General features: G+C 36.7%; 2 protein-coding genes across 7 annotated transcripts in view; one reads left to right on the top strand and one right to left on the bottom strand.

Moving 5' to 3' along the window:
* The window catches only part of LOC113418785 (uncharacterized), a 68,297-nt gene extending 54,606 nt beyond the window's left edge, over positions 1-13,691 (bottom strand). Inside the window, exons 1-2 of one of the 3 annotated variants that reach the window (XM_087959913.1) lie at positions 13,379-13,691; positions 12,574-13,291 (exon numbers count right to left, since the gene is read on the bottom strand). The gene's annotated coding sequence lies outside the window, so the exon portion shown is untranslated. The other 2 variants (XM_087959914.1, XM_087959912.1) reach the window with 2 other exon arrangements.
* A 502-nt stretch (positions 13,692-14,193) lies between these two features.
* Positions 14,194-22,682, top strand: part of FKBP5 (FKBP prolyl isomerase 5) — a 61,996-nt gene continuing 53,507 nt past the window's right edge. For 3 of the 4 annotated variants that reach the window (XM_087959919.1, XM_087959920.1, XM_026678132.2), the window contains exon 1: positions 14,194-14,253. The gene's annotated coding sequence lies outside the window, so the exon portion shown is untranslated. The remainder of the gene's footprint in view (positions 14,254-22,682) is intronic. The other variant, XM_087959921.1, reaches the window with a different exon arrangement.

The following is a 22,682-nucleotide window of genomic DNA, read 5'->3' on the forward strand; positions in this document are numbered from 1 at the left end:
TCTTCCATCTTGCATAATGGCAGTCGCAACCGATAGCTATGTAAATGGGATGATAATGCAAGAGGTATAGCCAATGACACAAGAATATGGAAAATCTGAAGAAAGAAATTAATAAAAGGTGAAAGCACTGACGGAACAATCTCATATGAAAAACTGATAAAATAAAATGCTTAGTTTGGCTGTCTTGGAAATAAGAAGAAAAAAAGAAAGGATGGGTTCACAGCTTGAAAAAAATGTATGGATTATAATAAGTAATGAAGAGGCTGCAAAAGTGCTCTGCTTCAGTCTTTTCCCAAAGGAAAGCTACCATATATTCAAATAAACCAGTACAGAGCTATGATACAAGAAGAGAGAGGCAGTCTTTTTCTTTCTTTCTTTCTTTCTTTCTTTCTTTCTTTCTTTCTTTCTTTCTTTCTTTCTTTCTTTCTTTTTCTTTCTTTCTTTCTTTCTTTCTTTCTTTCTTTCTTTCTTTCTTTCTTTCTTTCTTTCTTTCTTTCTCTTTCTTTTCTTTCTTTCTTCCTCCCTTCCCAGTAGGGTGACTTTTAAGGACACCAAGGTCAAGGAACATGAGCCAGTTTGATATAGTGCTTAAGGTACCAGGCTAGAAAATGGGAGATCATGAGTTAAAGTCCCATCTTAAGCACAAAGCCATCTGAGTGATTTTCAGTCTTAGGAAGGAAACAATAGCAAGACACTTCTGAAAAATCTTGCCACAAAAATTGCAGGTATTGTCCAGATAGTGTTTGAGATTTGGACATAAGTGAATGGAAGAAGAAAAAAAAGGTTCAAGGGGGAGAGGGGCATTCTGTTATGCTTTCTTCTTTCCCAGAGCTGAGTAGCTATAATACCTCTGCTACTTCCTTCTCAAGGTCATGGACCTTTGCCACGAGGGGCTTTATAGAAGATGCACCTATAGCACATGCAGTGCTCTAGGAAATCACTGGTAAACAATACAACTTGCATGGGAGAGAGCCTATATAATTGTATCAAGGCTGCTTGCAGGTATTGATACACTGCTTTCCCATATTCATTCTAGACCAACTGTAGCTTTTAACTGGCATTCAAATACAGCCCATTGCAATATCCACTGATTAAAGTGGCATTTGAAGTTATGAGGCATTAGAGATCATAAGAAGGGACTTCCGATTCAGGAAAGGGGTACAGATCTGTGCAAAGATGTTCCTGGCCACAGTTGCCAGGATCTGTGAATCAAGGAAGATACCCTAATTGTACACCAATTGTACCTGGGAAGTATCACCCCATGAAGTATTAAACATGAAAAGTCTGGGTCACTCAAAGAAACAATGAACCCCTAGTCACTCAGTTTTGTCAGGGCTGAGCTTAAGCCTGTTCTTCTCCATCCAGACCCCAATAGCCTATAAGTGCTGGGACAAATGGTCCACCATTTGTCTCAAACCTAGTCTACCTCCTAAAGCAGGGGCTGTGGGCCAAATCCGGCCCATGGGGTGCTAAGATCTGGCCTGTGGAGCTGCCCTGGAAAGAGTGAAAGACCGGCCCGCAGTGCCTTGCACACCGTCCCCCGAGCTCCATTTTTACTGGCAGAGGGCTGCAGAAGGCTGTCACGGACAAAAACGGACATTGAGCTGACCACGCCCACCCTGGCCACACCTACTCCTGGCCCTCTGAGGTCAAACACAACCCTGTGCGGCCCTTAATAAAATTGAGTTTGACACCCCTGTTTATAGCAAAAATAGTGCCTTTACATTATACCGGCCAAGATCTTATGCTGCTAGCATTGGCTAAATGGGATGAACTGAGTTCTTGTGAGTCTTTATTAGCTGGAAAGTTCCTTGATTCACCCCATCACCAGAGATAAAACATCTCAACATTCTGACTAAGGTTGACTTATGAAGATGGTTATATTGTGACTGAGGCAACCTGAAAGCTCCAAAGAGGGAAATATCAGAAGGATACAAAGAGTATTGGCTGAGAAGGAGGTTACAAAAGCCTGCCCACAGCACATTTAATTAGAGTTTGAGTAATGATTGCTTCAGTTTTGCATCTGCTCCCTATTCAGCTGGAGGTGGAAGACAACAATTCTGCGGCATGTATTTTGATCACCACTCAATTGTTTTAACATAAGTATTAACAAGATGTCAGAACGGGGAGATCTTACATAATGTATGTGTTGGTGCAATACACAGGCAACAATAGGGTAAGTTAAGGAAGTTGTGGCTGCCTCAACAGAGAAAGTCTTGGTATTAAACTTATACACATCATTTTAATCTAGATCCACGGCTGTGAAACTATGGCACGGTGCCACAGGTGGCACGCACACCCCTATCTGTGGGCACATATGCCATTGCCCCAGTTCAGCTCCACTGTGCATGCGCGCGCACCTCCTGCCAACCAGCTGGCCTTTGGGTCTCTGCCGTGCATGCACGGGAGGCAGGGCACATGCACAAGGATGGGGGCGCATGTGTGGGGTAGGGGTGCATGCGTGGGACAAGATACATGTGTGGGGCATGCATGGGCACACATGCATGCCTGTATGGGGGCCATGGATGTGCACGAGGGGCGCGACTTGCATTTTGGGAATGCACATGCGCCTGCTTTGGGCACTCAGGGCTGAAAAGATTTGCCATCACTGATCTAGATGAACATCTTCTTTACTTTTTAATTGATACCAGCAAATAGGAATTTGGAAAGATGTGAGAATGCAAAATGGGCATGCAAATTTGTCTTTTAAGACATAGGAGCAGTCTAGAAGGCAGGGGAAAAAATTTCACAACAGGCCCAAAACTTTAAAAGCAGGAAAAAAAGGTGTGCTTATTTCATACTGGTGTGGGAGTTCTGTCTGTTGACTCTCTGCCTAGATAATGAAATTATCTGGCATTGCCACACAAACACACATATTATTATTTAAAACAATTTGTATAGGAAAGTCTCAGTCTTATCTCCATGTCCTAATCACCTTATATGTTCTTAAGTAGAAGTGCACTTCCATTGCAACCCTTAACATTTTGTTTCCCAATACATTGTTTTGTTCTCATCGTACAACACACTTCATGAGCCTTGCATATAACATCCTGTTTATAGGAAGAAACATTTCTTTAGTGGCAATGGTAGGTTAGGCACCATATAAACAATAGATATAAAATTGTTGCCTTCCAGAAGATGTCAAGAACTAGACATATAATATTGGAATGAAAGAAAACTACTAAGGATTGAATGTTGTAATATTGAATGAAGAGAGAAGCATCAACTGGGAATATAAAAATGATTACACCTTTACTTCCACGATTATAATTTTGCTAGACATGGATAACCTACTCAAATAAATATTACTTTCTCAAAAAAAAATCATAAGGAAGATATTAGCAGCATATCTGTTGCAGATGCCGCTGTCTTTAAAATGGAATAACTCTCTGTGTTGGGAATCCTAAAGAAAGCCAGCAGAATACAAAGAGCAGTATCAAGGGGAAAACGTTTGATCAAAGTTTGTTCTAGGGTTCAAGGGAAAAGGCTACAACATTTGTCGCAAAATTCAGAGGATCAGAAAGAGTAGTCAATGGATGGGTGATTTTAAAGAATAGGAAGCTATTGGAGTTAGACATGATTTAAGATTTGGGTGACACAGCTATCTATGAAATGATAAATTTAAGATTAATTTATATTTAAAAGTTATTTTGTTAGAATACCATACTGAGAATTTGGAATAAATTTAAAGCAAGATTGTCTCCTAAAATCTCTTTATGACTGCCGCCCCAAGGCAGCTTTTTTTTTCCAGAAGAGATATGATGATTATACAAATTTGATTGACTTATCCTGATCTACTGATCTTCACTGAAAGAGAACCTAGATTAAAAACAAGAGTTGGAAAGGAGGTTATATTTGTCAATAGTTTGCCTATGTACAATTGCCAGCAAGATTTACACTGGATAAAAATATTTCTTTTTGCAGATGAAAAAACAGACTTTAAAAGAAACTTGTATACTAATGGCAACCATCTCATTGCCAAGGAATATAAATTGTTGTTGAAAATGAATCAGGAGGATGAATATGTTAATGAGTGTATGATTAAATGGGCAAAAAAATTGGATATAATACTATGCTCAATCAATGGAAAAATGTGGATTAACAGATGACAATTTATCTATAATATGAAAGAAATTTTTTATAAAATGACATATCTTCTGACTTCTGAAAAATTGTCAAAGATGTATACAATAAGGCAATATCACTTGAGTGTTGGAAATGTAATCAATGTGAAAATGCTTTTTATCATCTTTGGTGTACATGTAAGACTGCCAAGTAGTATTGGGATCAGATATGTTGTTTGATTCAGAAAATATTAAAAATGAATGTAAAATTGAAACTGGAAGCTTTTCTTTTCAGTATCACAGATAAGCAGATTGAAAGAAAGAATGGGATTTTGTTTCAATATATGACAGTAGTGGCAATACTTTTATATGCACATAGATGAAAACAAATGCCCACTGAAGAGTGGATTCTGAAATTAATGGAATTGGCAGAGATGGCAAAACTGACGGTTTGATGAAAGACGAAAGCCTATCTAGCTTCATTGGAGACCACATTTGGACTTCTTGCTTCAGAAAGATAAAAATCAAAGTTTTGATTTTAGGATTCACTGATTAGATCTGTGTATATTTCAATGTTATCATTAGACCTGTTCTTCTCTTTCTCTCTCTCTCTCTCTCTCTCTTCCTTCTCTCTCTCTCTCTCTCTTCCTTCTCTCTCTCTCTCCTTCTCTCTCTTCTCTCCTTCTTTCTCTCTCTGTCTCTCCCCTTCTCTCTCTCTCTCTCTCTCTCGCTTTTCTCTAACAATATCAAGAGTTCATCTGGGGAAGGATGGGGAAATGCTAAGAGGATACAAAATAAAAGCGAAGCACTGAAAATGAGAACATTTGAATAGTTTGATTAAAAAAGAGAAGAGAAAGAAACCTGCCAACATTAATATATACTTATTCTTGAACTTTCTGTTCCAGTCATTTTACATGATTAAATTAAAAATTAAGACACATCATAATTTCAGTGAACATTCAATGAAAGCAAAGATACAATTATAAAAAAAATCTATACTGGATATGTCACAAAATTACTATTCCAGTTCTCTGAAACAAATGAACGTTGCCTCTGTGTCTGCAGTAATGATTCACCCAGAAAACTAACCAGACAGTTTTGTATATTTACTATTGAAGGAAACAAGAGCAAGGGGCCTTAGTCAGGGGTATTCTTGCTTTACCGGATATATGACCTGCGGTAGCCCCTCACTAATTGACTGACCCTTTTTATGTTTCCTGTAATTGTTTCCTGTTTCTACAGATTGCCATAGGAACTAGGATGCTTCATTTGGACATATATAGAGCATTGAGTTGGGTGGAAGATGGGAGATTTATGTAGTTATAATAAATGCTTGTGATTCATCCAGATTTTAGAAACCATTGTTTTAGAAATCATTGTTCCAATGGAATGGGGCAGATTTCCACTAGAATGCCTGATAATAAGTGTGTGTGTTTATGAGTATTTGTGTGAAGGAATACTTGCATCACAAACTGGGGCTTCCCTATACCTGCTGACTCCTTGTAATAGAGTCTTAAAGGAAATTTCTGCATAAGCATGCCAATACACAGTTGGATGCCAGCTATAATATTAATGGAATCTTAGGTCTGAATATTTATTTGAGTCTGCATTATCTTAAATCCTGTGCATGCCTCATATGGTTTTGCCACCCACTAAGAATGCCTATAGAGTCTTTGTAACACTTTTAGTCACTTTTATAACTAAGATGTCAGTGGTTGACAGCTTGATTTGCAGGGGGGCAAATGTTTGTGTCTATTTATCTGTTTATCTGTCTAAAAATGAACCTGATAGGGAGATGTGTGAGAGAAAAAGTGTGTGAGAGAAAAATCAACAGTTAAGCAAGAAGCAAACAAACTGGTAATTATTTTCATCACAAGTAATGTTGTCAATTAATATTCTGAGACATAACTTCACAGAGTTGAAAGCCAAAAAAACAAACTTATACTAACCAAATGATTTGTTTCCTCAAACTTTTCTGTTCTATTTCTTTAGCCAAAACAACTGAATTTTTAGAGTGTGCAAAAGAAAGCTGTTTTCTTATTTCACTTTGTGTACCTCTTATTCATTACTATTTTTAAACTGTACCATGATGAGATTTAGTCCCAAATGAAACAACTAATAGCAGCCCCCATAAGCAACTATAGCAGCTCATATTTTTTTAAAAATCAGATCTATTTCTAAATGCAGCCATTCAATAAATTGATCATGGCTTGCAGAACAAGAAGATTGGGACAAAGAAGAAGCCACCTTTAATGATCAAATAATTTTAAGTGGGGGGAAAAAAGAAAAGGGGGGAAAGAAAGGTTTAAGACTAGAAAAAACAACCAAAAAGAAGAAAGAATAATTTGAAAGATAAATATAATATTAGAAAGCAACAGAAGAGGGGATTACAGATGAGAGAGTTAGAAGTAGAGAGACGAGGGGGTAAAAAGGGGAGGGGAAGAAGAGGGGGAAGAAGGCAAGGAAAAGAAGTTGTAAAAGACAGAAACAAGAAATGGAGAAACAGGGAAAAGATATAAGGATTGTAACCATAAGCTTGTTTAGAGATAATGGGTGAAAATTTAATTGCAAAAGGGATTCTGCAAAGGTACATAAGATAGCATTGTTATATTATAAACAGAAATAATTTTAGAAAATATGATTAAAATGATGGATAAAATATTTACTGTAATGTAGTTGAATGTTTGGTAATAAATAAATGAATTAAAATGATTGAGAGAATTAAATGGGAACATTTTTCATTATTAGAAATGATTTATAAAAATATAAGAAAAAAAAATACGGGAAAAAAAAGAATTAACTATGGAAAGTTTATAAGTCTTCCCAAGGAAGTAAGATATTTAATTGAAAAGAAATGTTAAAGATGTTAAGATTTTAATGAATATTAATGATAGAATTGAATTGGAATGGAATGTGTGCTTTATTTACATATATATATAATTTTTTCTTTTTAAGAATATAGTGTGTATTTTAAGAATGTACCTAGGAGAATTCAATTGGAAGTTATTTATTATATTGAATGCTATAATCTTAAAGGTATACATTGAAGCTTAAATAAGAGTTTGAATGGATAAAATTAAAAGATATAAAGGTGTCATACTCCAATTGGTAACTACAGGGAAAAATTTGTTTAATAAGAAAAGATAATATGAAATTGAAACAGGACAGACAAAAGTATAAATATAATGATTTGATTGGGATGAGATAATTAAAATAAAGTTGAGAAAATTAAAAGGGGGGAAAACTTTGTAGAAAATATAAAATGGTAATAAGATATGGAATAGAATATAAAAATGAGCATGAAATTGAGTTTGGTGTCTGTATGAAGAAGTGATAACCTGGGACCATGCTATTTACAAAAAAGATGTTTTATTTGTATTTTGTTTTTGTGAAAACCCAAATAAAACTTTCAAAAAAAATAAATTGATCATGGCTTGACTCCTCTCTTCTCAATCATGTCCGCTTGGACATCCCTTTACTTTCAGTACATAATTGCACTGTGGCAGGTAGGAAAGCACTCCAAAGGGTTAACTTCATTGCCCAAAAGATCATTGGTTGCCCTCTCCCCTCTTTGGAAGAGCTTTATAGCTCCCGCTGCCTTAAGAAAGTTCAAAACATTCTCAAAGATCCATCTCATCCTGGGCACCCTTTTTTTGAACTATTACCATCTGGCAGACAGTATAGAATATTAAAAACAAGCACAAATAAGATGAAAAACAGCTTCTATCCCAGGGCAGTAGCTCTTTTGAATTCTGCTGTATAGTGCAGTGTTGGTGTGGTGTCGGGGTTTCCGGTTCAATGTTTGAAGGGTGAAGGATGTGTGTTTGTGTTTATTTTCATGGTCATGGTCATGATGTGCACTGAAGATGGTGGTGTGACAATAAAGTAAACTAAACTAAACAAGCTATTTGTTTACAGTGATGGAAGGGTGATCCAAAAAGATATACTTTGGTCCAAAATTTCAGGCTGCTATTGTCTTAATTGTGATTCAATTATTCTGAGGAACAAAAGCCTGAAACTAAATTCAATATATTTCTGATCACCTGCATCTATAAATTGTATGAGATTTGCTAGAGGTGTTGTAATATAGACAGATATTTCATGAATACCAGGGATGCTGGAAAACTTAAGGGAGGAGAATTCTGTATTCTGGAGCAAACTCACTTGGTCTGCATCTTTCCAACAAATGAGAACACCCTAGAATCCATATTCTTACCAAGTTCTGTGAACTGGTCATGGGCTGACTATTAAGTATTTTAATTTTTTTAAACGAGAACAGCATTTTTAAATTCTTAATATAAAATATCCACGTGTGAGGAGCAATACATCACCATGTACTATCCCTTCTGCTGTATTTCCAACCCTATTTCAATGTGTTCAATGGCTACGGAACCTTCAAGCAACTTCAAAGTTCTAGAAAAACCTGTTTCAGATTTAAGAATCTACCATCTCACAAATTTATTAGCATTTTGGTTTTAAAGTCACGAATGCTGTGCAAAAATTATTTTTTTAAAAACCTGAACATGTAGGTTCAAATGGGACAAAAGAAACTTAATTGTGTTTTGAATTGTGAGAAATCAGCATGAAGAGACCTGAAATAGATTTTTTTTTAATTCTCATACCTGGCACCTTTATGGGACCTTTTTCTTAGGTATGCTTCATCAATAAAAACATACAAGTTAATAGATTTCTGACTTTATGTGTGTTGAACTCTCAAGAAATACTAAACCCAGAGTCTTGGATTATTGCCAGTAAAGAAAGCCACAAGGAAATACAGAATACCCTTTTAACCAGGGATACTGGTCAAGTAAGTTATGGAACTAATACAATACTTTACAATAATTTAACAAAATAAATATAAATATTTCATTATATACAATATCTTGCTATAAATAAAACCATGGTTTTGTGCTTGTGTAAGGGCTAGGGATATCTTAGAAGATATCAGCAAAGAAATAAGAAAAGAGAACCAACAGTTGTAGATGAAGTACATCAAAAGATCTAAAGAGAGGGGATGAAGACAGTGCTAAAGATATGCAAAAAGGGAAAGCAAGAGGAATATTTCCAGGAAAGATGTTAATAGAACTGGAGCAGAAGATGGAAAGAGGTTTTGGCAGGAAGAGGAGCAGAGGGAGAAGATGTAGCATACTAATAGCATTGATCCATCTGACATCTTTTGATTTGCACTGATGATGTTACCTAGTTGGATAATGAAATGTCTGCAAGCAAAAATGAAACTCAGAAAGCACCAAGAACTCCAAAGTGCAACGCTGAGCTATATATATATTCTCTTCTGTTGAAACCTCTAAGCCTTTGATGAAGCCCTTTACTGAAGAGAGTAGTACCCTCATGGATTAGCAGCTAGTTGAAGAATAGAAAATAGAGAACAGGAATGGACAATTTTCATATTGAAGAGATGTGGAAAGTGCTCCCTTCTCTGGGAATCAATATTTTGACTTAGTATCAGCATCATAAAATATATCCATATCTTTCAGCTTCTTTTATATCTGAGCTAGAGTTAAGCATCAGTACTAAAATGGACAAATTTACAAATGATATCAAATTCTTTATAGCAATAAAATCAAAACATGACTGTGAAAAACTCCAAAGTATTTTCACCAAATAAGGTGAATGGGTCATAATATCAAATTCAGTTTGGTGTTACAAAAATGAAAGTGACAAGATACTGGTCTTACATGCTGCCCGTCCTTCACAGACACACTCAACATACATGTGAATGAGGTCTTTCCTAGTAATGACCGATCAAGAAAATGAGTCAGGAATGATGGTAAGGTAGTTTAATAAAAATACTAACATAACTTAAAGTTGTGACTGCTAAGTTGCTTCTGAGGAAATGAATGTTGGCACCTTGCAATTCTGCTGTTAGTGATAGTATTTTAGATTATAAACTCAAATGTATGCAATTCTGTTTTATGTTATTCACTGTCCTAAAGTCAATATTATATAATATGACTGTGTTTTATGCTCCTGAACACCATGAAGTAGAAGAAATTACTACTGAGGCACTTAGAACATTAAATCCAAGGTTAGGAATTGAGAAATGACCCACCCAGTATCTTGACACAGTCCTTGAAAACAGAAAGATATGTGTTTTAGGATTAACTCTTGCCTAAGAACTCCAAGCTACACTGGTATATTGCTAGTTGTACTTTTTTTGTTTATTGATATGTTTATAATGGAACTGGGATCGACAAGACTGGGTTAAATATCCTAGGAAAGCAAAAGTGGGCCAATAAAATTTGAAGAACTACTAAAAAAAAATGCCTGGCTAAGTGACTTTGAGTCAATCACTGTTTCAGCTCAACTACTTCACAGAGCTGTTTTGAGAGGAACCCTGGAGGATTAGGTATGTTCACTGCCTTGAATTATTTATAAAAATAATAAGAGATTAAAAAATAAAATAAATAAAAAATAGCTATTCGGTGCTTTATAATTTCTAACATGCTATTATGAAATGACTCTTCCTTGCCAATTTTTTTTTGAAACAGGGTAATCCACAATCTGCAACACAAAAGGAAGAATTTTGTAATGCTCATAAATTATGCAGATTAAACAGATTTTATTTTAGTCACTCTCTTTTAGACATTATTAGGCAAAGAACTAGTATTCTGTGCTATTTTTCTGATAACTCAGACTGTACCTACCAAATTTAAATGGACATTGCCTGCCTCCTTTTAGCATGAACGTGAATTATTTCTCTCAAATCTGACATATTCCACATAAGTGGATCTTGCATTTCTTAGAATTGGGAATCTGGGAGTTACAGTCCCAATACATTGGGGGGGGGGGTTTCCATTATAAACATATCAATAAACAAAAAAAGTACAACTAGCAATATACCAGAAGATTTAAGAGGTACTTCTTGAAAGTAAACACTGCAATGCTTGGGATACTGGTTGAAATGCCTGGAATTCAATTCAATCCAGTAGCTAAGCATGACATCCCAAACCATCCACACAGTCTTTAGGGAAAATGTGATTTCTGTCCTTTTTCTTAGCTCCTTCTGCATCGGATAGTAAGTAAATAATAGATGAATAAATCTGATAGATACTGGTTAAAGCAAAATGATATGTTATAAATATAGTTTGAGTATATCTGTGAAGAATTTAGAAAGCTGACTTTTGGCTTCAGCATACTGAAACTTATATTAAGTAGCAAGCTGAGTGATAACAAAACAATCATCCATTATTACACCACATATCCAGTTCAAGCTTTTAAACCAGCAATACTAAATGGTCCTGTAAACTGTTCTTGCAAAAACTGTGCATTTGAACATTTTATGCTATATAACAAACATTACAAACTTAGCAAATGCATTGCTAATGAAACCCTCATGTTCCTGAACATTAGTACAGTACTATAATCATACAAACTGAAAGCTAGTTTCATTATCTCTGGTTGCTAAGAGGTGAGAAAAATACAGTGAACTGATGTTTAGACAGACTTACCATATACCCATTTAAATTAATGGGACTTAAGTTATGACTAACTTAACTCACTAATTGGAACCAGTCTTCTTTTAATATGACTTTTCTGGGCTCAACTAAATAGATCACAGAATAGTCAGCAGAATATTTGAAAAAAGTCTGCATTAGTTGGCTTGTAGGCAGTTAGACTCATTTATTACAAATCCTTGACTAAATTAAAAAGGTTCTTCTGATACATTGGACAATATGTTTTAATTATTAATGTTCTCCTTTATTTTATAAGATCTATTATTAAACATAACAAACATGCAAGTGGCAGATGACATCATGAAGCCATTGCGGAGTATGGCAGGCTTCTGAGTAATGCCTTTATCTTTTTCTGACTGTTATAAACATTCTTATTTTTCTCTCACTCTCTTTTTTTCCAAGAGTGAGCCTATATATATCACTAGAGGCACAGAGTGCAACCCCCATCAGTATTAGTTGTAATCCAAAAGCATGAAGAACATCAGATTGGGGAAAGGTGAAGGCATCATCTAATTTAAAAATTCTTTACTTCTAGGCATTGTTTGCATAATCAGTAGAGCCACACATTACCCCCTCCCACACACACACACTAAATTAGGCAATGTCCCTTTTATATTTAAGAATAAAAGTAGAAATTTCCCATCTCTATAATTATCCTTTTTTAAATATTTGAAAACATATTTTCCAAGTAATATACTGTATCATGTTATCTTGAATATATAATTCTTAAATTTTTACCCCCTTACAGACTGACCATATACCCCCCCTCAAAAAAAACCATAAAGAAGATGCTGTTTAGAGTATGCTGCCAGTTATCTTCAACTCACAAAATTAAAGAAAATAAAGATTCCATAGCATTAACTCTGTCCTCTTCCCTTGTTATTGCCTGTGAAATGAGTAAATGTTGAAATGAAATTAAAAACGTATTGTGGAGACATAGAGGTGAGTTGATGGCAGGGAGGGGGTTTTTTGGATGGGGGGTTTGCTGAGTGATCAGACCATGATGAAATTATGCCTTGTCTTAAGATGCTTACCTTCACTTACTTGGGGAGTGGGCAATTTTTCACCTTTAATTCTCAGTGCTGATGGATAGGTGCCTAGGTTTGCAAAAGCCAGCTTCCATAATAGTCCTCAGCCATTCTTACACACTTCAGCCCAACTTTCTAGAGCTACTGACAAATAAATAACCTCCTGCTTAGTTCCATCAGAGCTTCTTTTCCAGCAGAGAAATCAGCCACTGATGTTGATCCCTTCTTTATTCTAGTTGCCGATCACAAATGTTGGAGGAGGGGGTTGGGATAGAAAGTGAAGCTGGATTGAATAAAACGATCTCCCGCGAAAGAATCTTGGCCAGGAGAAAGGGTCGAGATTTCATAACATTGTGAACTTTTTCAGAAAAACAAAAACATGCACGATCAGTGGTCGATTTGTAGTAAGGAAAAACCCAAACGTGATGGCTCCATCTATGGGTGCGGGAGCCAGGTATACAGCTAGAAAGGAAAGCATTATTTTTAAACTCTAGGTTTCAAGCAGGATTTATTAAATACAGTATTCCAAGTTGAATGGACCTGTAGCAATTTGCCCGGGTGGTGGTGTGTGTGTGGGGAGAGTAGATTTTACTCGAGCAGCGTTTCTCCGCAGGCGCCGATTTAAAGTACGGTCATCTTCCTAGCCACGCATTTTAGTTAAGAATTCTTAGGAACTGGATCATCTTCTAATCGTACTCGTAATCGGCTCGGTAAAACAGAAAGCCTATTTTGTTCAAAACAAAACAAAACAAAAGCGAACTATTCGGGGCCACGTTTTTTTTGCAAGATAGCTTTTGCCAGTTCCTCTTACCTTCCACACACAGCGTTGGAAAACACCTCTCCTTTTTTTTTTATCACGAGAGGGTGCCGAGAAAGTTATACCTGGGTCGAGTTGGGATACTTTTATAAGTACATACACGATCAAATTACACCCCGGCCAAAACAGTCGCCTGTGATCTTTGGCGGGAATTTGTACCCACACAGTCTGCCCTCTACCTGCCTTTTAAATAAACTTCAGAATACGGTTTGCGTAAAAATCCCGCTTACTCGACATTGCTCTAATTTGGTAGGGTCTGCTGCGCACCCCTTGCCCAGGTGAAAGGACTTCAGGAGGAACAACAAAGGAACACAACTGGGGAGGGGGGGGGGAAATAAGCAATAACACAGAATCAGAACACAGCCTCCTGCGGGGTTTGTACAGCGCTCAATGAAAGATGCTGCCCGTCCAGGGCATCCCTCGCATTGGGGGGAGAGGGTAGATAACGCTGTTGCCAGTTGAGCTAAGGAGTGGAGTTCATCTGGGGGGAAGACGCAATGCCTGGGATTTTACTCTGCCTGATTCAATCGATCAACCGTTGTTTTTTAAAGGAGGGCATGGCGCGCGGGGGGCGGGAGCGGGGGCGAAGGTGGGGAAGAGCTGGGAACTCGAGACTTCGGACTCCCTCGGGCGGCTAATTGTCGATTGGAAAGGAGGAGGCGTTATTTACATACGGGAAGAGAGACGTGGCCAATGAGAAAGCGCTCTAGGTGCCGTGGCTCCCGACTGGCAAGCGACAGGGCCACTAAGGCCCGAGAAGGCGGGTTTTTCGCGAAGGGGACTCGCGGCCAGCGCCGGTAGCTCGTGTCATTCCCGGTTGGGTAACGCGGCAGCGGCGGTGGAGTCGGAGCGGACGGCGGCGAGGGCAGGTACCCGGCATTGGCTCTCGGGTTGGGGGCGTCTTGGCTTTGTGAAGAGAAAAAAGGCGACCTGCCTGTAGTGCCTCGTCTCCTCAGAGAGCGGAGAGGTTTCTTGGTCGGGGAGACTCCAGCCTCATCAGTCGGCATACGGGGGAGGGGGGGGCGCCTCCCCCCCTATCTTTTCCCCTCAGAGGTCTCTTTCATTCTCTTTCCTGCAGAGAAATCTCAGCAGCTCAGCCTTTGGGTCGCTGCTGTGTGGCGGCGACTTGCTCTCTCATCCTCGTTAACAACCGCCACTCATTCCCCACCCCACCCCGTCCCTTCCCCGCCGCCGCCGCCGCTGCTGCTTTTCCAGGTCCGGTTCCTGGGCCGCCAAGCTTTCTGTTTCTTTGCAAGATGCTGAATGGAACGGGTCTGGTTTTAAAAAGAACATTTGTGGTTAAACACGAAAAGAAAATGAGAAATAACACGCCCCTCACCATCACTTTGACATGGAAGCCGGCCTAAGAATGATTGCAAAATGCTGCGTCTGATCTGTAGGAGGAGGAGGGGGGGGAGAGGAGAGATTGAAAAAGAGAGAAAAGGAGAAGGGGAAAGGCGCGAAGGAAGAGCCGGTTTGCTCCCAGCATCATCCCGGAGCAATCAGGGCTTCTGGGGATGTTGACGCACCTTGCGTTTGCAGCCTAGATTTCGTGCATGGTCCATTTTATAAACAATACAGTTGTAGCAGTAAATGTTATTAGCACACAACAAGAAAGTGAAAGGAAGGAAGGACAGGGAGGGAGGGAAGGCTTTTGGTTGCCACTCTTCCCTTTCTCTAATTGTGCAAGGATAATTTGGAATTTGGTTAAGGTGGGGAAGAGAGATTTAAACTCTCATCTTGTTTCCTTCAATCACAGCCTTGGGAGATGGCTGGTTTGGAACTAGACTGCCAACTGCCAAAGTTAAACATAAAGATTAGAGAAGAGGCTTCATAGAGACAGTGAGTTGTTTTTCTTCTGAGCCCCTCTCTGCTAAAGAGAGGTGTCCCCAAGTTCTCAGAGCTTTCAGTTTACCTGGCGGACTCCCACCTTGGTACCTTTCGGGGGTTTTGGTTTGTGTGCTTTTTTACAGATTGAGAATGACGTCTGGGCAACAGTTTGGAGAGATTTATCATTTTCATTCTAAACAGCCAAGCATGTAATTATAGTCAGTAAGCCAATAGGATTTAAATGGGCAAGGAGTGTATGGCTATAAATTTTGGTCTCAATTGACAAAAATCAATGGAAATCTTTATTATCAGATAGAAAGAGAGAGGAAGGAGAGAAAGAGTATTGTCCCAAGCTTATGAGCTTTTAAAAAAATATTTGTTAGAACCTGCCTACAAATGTCCTGATATGTAAAAAGAACAAAATAAGGAACCCCATGATCAAAAAGTTTTCTATGAAAGATCCATTGAATTTACTAGCAAGAAGAAGCCCTAAAATATTAGGATGAAAGCACAACTGTCCTTTTAGTGGTTCCTATTTATTTTAAATTGGGCTATGCATGAGAAACTGCTATCAAATTTATGCCTGAACCATGAAAACAAATTTATACTTGGTTGGTTTGTTTAGATTCATATGGCCATCCCTCTCGACACAGTGACTCTGGGCCATGAACAGTTATGTTATAACTAATTACATTGGTTAAAAATAACATGTCTGTAATAAGCTTTAGCAACCAGATACTTTTATTTCCCTCCCCTCTGATTCATTGCTGAATATACTGTAATAAAATGTTCATTTGTCAAAAAGTAGCATTAAAAGTAGAATTATTTATTAGATTTATATATGGCCCTTGTATTCTACAAATCTAGTCAGTGTACATAATGTTTCTTCCCCCACCTATTTTCCTCAACACAACAAACAACCTGTGAGATGAGTTGGAGTAAGAAAAAAAAAATGACAAGGACTTGTGCACAGCCAGCTTTCATGCCCAAGGGAAGACAAGGATCCATAATGTCCCAATTTCTAGTCCAGTGTCTTAATCACTGTACCAAAATGGATTATTTGATAAAATATATATTTCAGGTTTATTTAAAATACCAGAAATTTTTCTGCAGCCTTCACAGGGGTTACTTAAAGAGCACTTTCCTTTTGCAAAATTAAATGTTCATTGGTAGAACCAGCTGAAAGATAGAAATTGGTGATGAGGAATTTTGAGTGAAAAAAATCTATTTGAAACCCCTTTAAGAACAGCTTCCTTATATTTTTCATGTTGCATAGTAAATTTTCAAGAATGCCTACATAGTAAAGACAGCTGTAAAAACCCAGAGTATGAAGGGAAACTTAAAGTTGTAAGAATAAGTGCTTTCAGTTATCTTCCATTAAACTTTATATTAAACTTCCTCTTCTGAATACTACTGTATTAATAAGGACTTTCACAAATTAGTCAAAGTATTTAAAATTTGAAAAAGATTTTATTGCAGTTTATTTTAAAACTTAGTTTGTGGACATTTCATTGGGTTTGCTTTCTGCTTAAGGCATTATATACAAGAAAAATTGTATAAATTATTTATGTTCATTCTGTTTAACAAGCTACAGGTGAATTTACTTTCTTAAATCATATTTAATGACTGAACCATCAGGATCTTTGTGTAGATATGAGAACTTGTAACATTGATTGTACCAAATAGATTTAAGATTGATGTAAACCTACAAACATCACTCTTGTCTCACTCTGCATGTTATAATAGCCATTATTCTTCTACCTAAGCCATGTACTGTGAAAAAAAAATATTGAGAAAAATCCCATCTATCTTCTCAGATGGAATAAAAGAGAAACTTTTATTCAATATAGTTCTTCCCATGTAGTAAAAGTTCAGAAGTGAATAGCAGAATATAGTTGAAAGTCTAGATTAAAAAGGCCATAGCTATAGACTGATAGCCAACAATATTTATTTGTTTATTTATTTATTGTGTTACCGATCTTGCATGAATCTGATATCTAATTGTACTTATTTGTAGTTATAGTGCCTTTGATCTCTTTTGTCCTCCCTTAGCTTCATGAGGCACAAGGTGTACTGTATCTGATTTATGGTCTCCTACATTCCGGTCTAGATAGTTGCTGATAGTTTGACTGGTGAGTCTTAATACTGTGTTTATTTAGGTGCTGTCTTGTTACCAAGCTTAACAAATCTTTTTAAGTATTTTCTCCAAGTAGCCATACAACATTTCTTTCAGACCGGTTGCCCTGATGATGGTTTTATTGCTCCCTTTTCTCTTGTTTGTTTGGTTTTTTTTTGAATAATACTTATCTAAAATGAGTCGTATCTCAGTAATAATATTTTATTGAAATTAAAATATACTGAAGAGAAAATTATTATTATTATTATTATTATTATTATTATTATTATTATTATTATTATTATTATTATATCTATGATAATAAGTATAAGAATGTTAATTAAGTGGCACGATGTTACGTGCAGAGCAAAGCCAAACAGCCAAATTGCGAATGCCCAAAGGCCCAGATTGATAAGGGTAGAGGCCTTCAACAGCTTCCCTGCACAGGCGGACACAGGCCTGGGTGCTCGCTGTTGTGCCGCTGGGTTGATTGGGCTGTGAGGGTTAAGCCAACAATTTAAATGTAAGAATAGCCTCGAATGAAGAACAAACCAAGACAAGGGTATAATGGTTCCCAGAATATCTTTTGGCGCGCTCCTCAGCAGCAAACTCCCACCTTGTAAATGAATAGCCTTCGATGGCTTTTTCTATGAAGCAAAGCGGCGGGGAAGGGTGGAAGGTACTAAGTGTTTGAATCCTCCACTCCAAATGGCATTCAGAGGGGGGGGAGAGCGATACGACTCAGTTTGGAGCGAAAAGTCACGCCGCTGATTGATTAAAAGAAAACGCTGCGGCAATTGGTCGAAATGGCAGGGGTCGAAATATCGGCTGTAGGGAGGGGGCATGGAGCAGCGCCGAAAACCTCCCGCCGCTTTGGGGCGTGAATTGGCGCTTCCCTAAGTCGGACCTGTCTGGCTGCGATCTCTACAATGCGAGCCAACTTGAGAAATCGGAATGGAATAGAAGGCTAAAGACAAGCTGATTAACTGTCAAACCTGCTGGCAACAAAAGAAATTTTCCCTGTTTCGGCCAAGGAAGAATCACAAGCACTGCCTATCTATCACGAGGCTGAGCAAAAACTGGGGAATGCTGGGGAGGAGTCCCGTGGAGGAGGAGGAGCGTTCCACAAATTAAGCCCAGCCTAGACATGCAGAGACTGAAGCACCTCCCACTACTGGATGCTCTGAACAGCTCATGGGAGAAAGGCAGCTTCCAGAATCCCTTCCAGTGCTGATTTTTTTTCTTTTCTCCCCAATTCCTATATATTTAATTATTTGTATTCTGGAATATTTTTCCGTAAAATATTTCAATTAATATAGGACAAGGAACAATACCTCTTCAACCAGTTGTATTATCTTGAAGAATAACAGGGACCAAAGTTTGTTTCATGAAACAAAATTTCACATCATAAGTGCTTTTACTTGAATATATTTGGACTCTTGAAAGTGCCTTTAGATTTTACTGTAAAGAAATAGAAAAGGTTTATTACTTTTAATGTTTTAATAATAGCAACAAAACCACTGAAGCCGAAACATGATTTGCCTCTGTTTTGATCTTTAAGTCTCAATCTATTAGATAAGAATAAATGTATATTTCAGTCAAACAAGTACAAGTTTAATAAATTATTTTTGGTATTAGTATTGTCAGTATTCACTAGTATTCATATAACAAAGGCTAGAATGAGAAAAAATTGAAAATTACTACAAATATAACCAAATTAATGAAAAGGTATTAAGAAAAGGGTGTTTGATACTAGTAAACTTTACAATTATTCTTTAGAAAAGTTTAAGAATCCTTAATTTGGATGGCTAGTGTCATTCAAAAATCACTGGTCTGGGTTGGAAATTATCCTAAACCATGTTTTGTTTAACCATTGTTTATTTAATAAGTTATAATAGGTTAACACAGCATGCTAAATGTTAATTAACCACTGTGAATTATGGCATAGGATGATGTGTGGAACAGTTTGTAAGGTTTGATGAATATAACTTTTTCATTTTTAAAAAACAGTAATGATTCAAGCAGGCTTATTATAGAAGGAAAATTACTCTTATAACCCTATAGTCCAGACAGACATTTGTTCTAGTATGAACTGTCCTCTGGCATTATAAGCGAAGATGAAATTTATTCTTAACTATTTTATTTCATGGAATCTACAAGTTTAACCTTAGTCTGGAACTTTTGTTTTTGAATGAGACATCTAAAAAACTTTCCAATGGTGTTTCACATTGTCATGAATACATGTACAAGTAAGGATAAATTTTTATAGAACAGGATTTTCTAAAATGAACTTTATAAGTTGTTCCAGAGGTGTCTTATTTCCTACAATACAGTATTGCAAATGGAGAGCCTCCTGGATCATATAATGGAATGGTATCAGATTCCAGAGCAGAATTTTACCTAGAGTAGAATTCTGTTACTACTCATAGATGTTGATATCTAAGTCTACAGTACTCATCCACCATAATTTTTTTAATTTAAAAATGGTTTGCATGTTATTCTGCAAGCTCTGTAGTCTTTTAAGTATTCCCTTGCCTTTCCATGAAACTGCATAGGTGTTCCATTGGTAGTGTTTTAAAGCTTCTTAATTTTGGATATGATGTTTGCTTTATTGTAAATCCCATGTCTAGTAAGAATTACCTTACTGTCATCTCTAGTTCCATTTATGGACTAACTAAAGGGAATTATTATTGCAGAAGGAGTAAATTGCAATATGGATATGACCTCTTCATACTTCATACAATAAATATTCTTGATATCGCTGTAGAATTAAATATGAATAATGTAATATACCTCTAAATATTACTCTGTTCAGTACCAAGAACAGTGGAAAGACTCTTGCATTTACTCAGGTTTATAGTTTCTTTATAATCTCAGACTGACTGCAACTGGTACAAATATTTACCAGTTTCACAGAAGCCTGCATCTGACTTGATATCTAGTTATGGTGTCTTTTTTAAGGGAATACTGTGAAAATTTAGGTATTCTAGTATTGCTTTTAAACAGTAATGGTGTTTATAAATTAAAATTTCTATAATTAGTTTTGGTATATAATTACTGAATTATTTAATGCCAGGGGGAGTTAAGCCCCTGCCTTTTATTTACTAAATGACTTTTAAGTTAATGTTTGGCTCTGTAAAATGTAGAAAATCTGACTATTAGATTTTGCTAGTAACAGGCAAGTTGATTTTATAAATGAATGGTTTTCAAAGCCTCTTCCTGGTTAGTGACATAAAAGAAGTCATATAATTGAGTGCCTAAACAAGAACCCTTCAAGGTTTTGACTTTGATTGCTCACTAATAAATCTCTGAAAATGATGTTAATGATGTCCTTCTAGGACTGTCATAAATTATACTGCAATGAGTATCAGTATTATTCTGTGTAATAAAATAAAATGCCATATGAATTAATCAGCAGCAAATATTTAAAGGCCAATTTGTGTATTTTTAACTAGTTTTGATAGAAATCCATTGATATTTACATACTAGAGAATACTATAGGAGTTTTTAAATAGTGTATAGTTTAATTTTGCATGTTAATTTTGTGTTGTTCAGAGAAATGAATAAAAATAGTTTTATTAAACTGCTGTTTAATCTATAGATCCTGATGGCGAACCTATGGCACGCATGCTGGAAGTGGCACACAGAGCCACTTCTACCAGCAGGTGAGAGGTTACCCGGAAGAGCCCCACTACGCATGTGCGTACGCCTCCCGCCTCCCAGATGATTGTTGGGTATCTGGCGCATATGTACGGGGGGCAGGGGTGTGCGGAAGATGTCCGCTCATGCGCAGAGATACGTGGCGCATATGCGCATGGGCATGGGATCGCACGCATTGCCTTCTGGGCACTGGCAGGCGAGCGGGAGTGCGTGTAGCAATTTTCGGGAACCAAAATAGGTTAGCCACCACTACTATAGAACAAAGAGAAAGTTATATATAGAGGTGGCAAATTAAAAAAAAAAGTAACAATGGTTGCTTCAATCCTTGTGTCAATTAGTTAATGCAAGCAAATACTGATGAGCATGACTGGCTAAGAACAGGAATATTATATAATAAAGATAAGACGCCAAACTTGTGTTATTTCCAAGTATAAAAGTTTACATTTTCTCATTCATTCCTAGCTCAGATAGCCAGAATTTGTTACCTTGTTGATCAATTTACATTGATATGATTATAGAATTACAATAAAAATAAGAGGTTTCAACCCTTCACATACTACTTGTGTTTTAAATTTGTCAAAGAAATTTGCATATTAATTGCTTGATATACTCACCAACACATACAGCAGAGATTTAGAATTTACTATCCAACAAAATTTATTTTCTCTACATGGCAGTATTTTGCATATAATTTTGTAAATGTGAATTAAGAATGAAAGCTAAAAGTAAGTTATATTTAAGAGACATGGGACCCATGAGGTCTTCATATAGTGTTTTTCAGCATAAAGTATAAAGAATAGCGAAACTATTCTCCACGCAAATTGTGTCATATAAATTGAAAATGGATTATCTATTATGTATTGTCTTCCAATGCAGTTTCTTGAATATCTTGAGAACTAATAATTGGAATAGAAGCGGGAGAGGGCTGAAAAACTTTATTCTGTTAATAAAATTCAATTAAGAGGTATTTTAGACCTGTTGAGTAACTCCTTTGTCTTGTCACCTAACTAAGTTGTGTAATTTGCTTTGTTCTCCACTTATGAATATCTATAACTTAGCAATAAATTGTAGTATTTTAGTATTGTAGTATTTTTATTTTATTTTTAGTATTTTTAGTCTTTGATACACAGTTTTCTCCCTGTAACTGCCAGTCTTGTTAGAATATGCTGGACTTTTATTAAGCAAATTACTGATCTTACACAGTACAAGAAAAATATGGCAGTGTTGTATATTAATTGGCTTTATCAACAGATGAAGATATTGAAGTATTTTAGTTCCAAGTCTCCTCCCCCCATCCTTTAAATATTTATAGTAAATTATTGCAAAAATTCCTATTTCAGTGGTTCAAAATAGAAACAAGTAGTGCTTTGATTGAAGTTTGTTATGTAATAATTTCCATCTCTTTCTCCAGCCATCCTGCTTCTAGCTTCTAGGGACAGTTGACATGTAATGTTGATTAATAGTAAAAATGATTTGTTTAAAACATTATTTCAAATATTTTTGAAAAATTAGCATTGCCACTTGAGGGAGCTAGGACAATTTACATTCCAAATTGTTGTGAATCTTGCTGAACTTGATAGGGTAATTGGAAAAACAAGTGGGAAGAAAGCCATGAATTACTTAACATTTATGATGGATTATAATGCCAAAAATAACTCTTGAAAATTGTAAAAAAAAAATCTGGAAATTCAG

This window comes from Notechis scutatus, chromosome 3, assembly GCF_049901735.1.
Source record: "Notechis scutatus isolate UNSWTSFEM ecotype Mainland chromosome 3, rNotScu1.2, whole genome shotgun sequence".
Taxonomy (NCBI): domain Eukaryota; kingdom Metazoa; phylum Chordata; class Lepidosauria; order Squamata; family Elapidae; genus Notechis; species Notechis scutatus.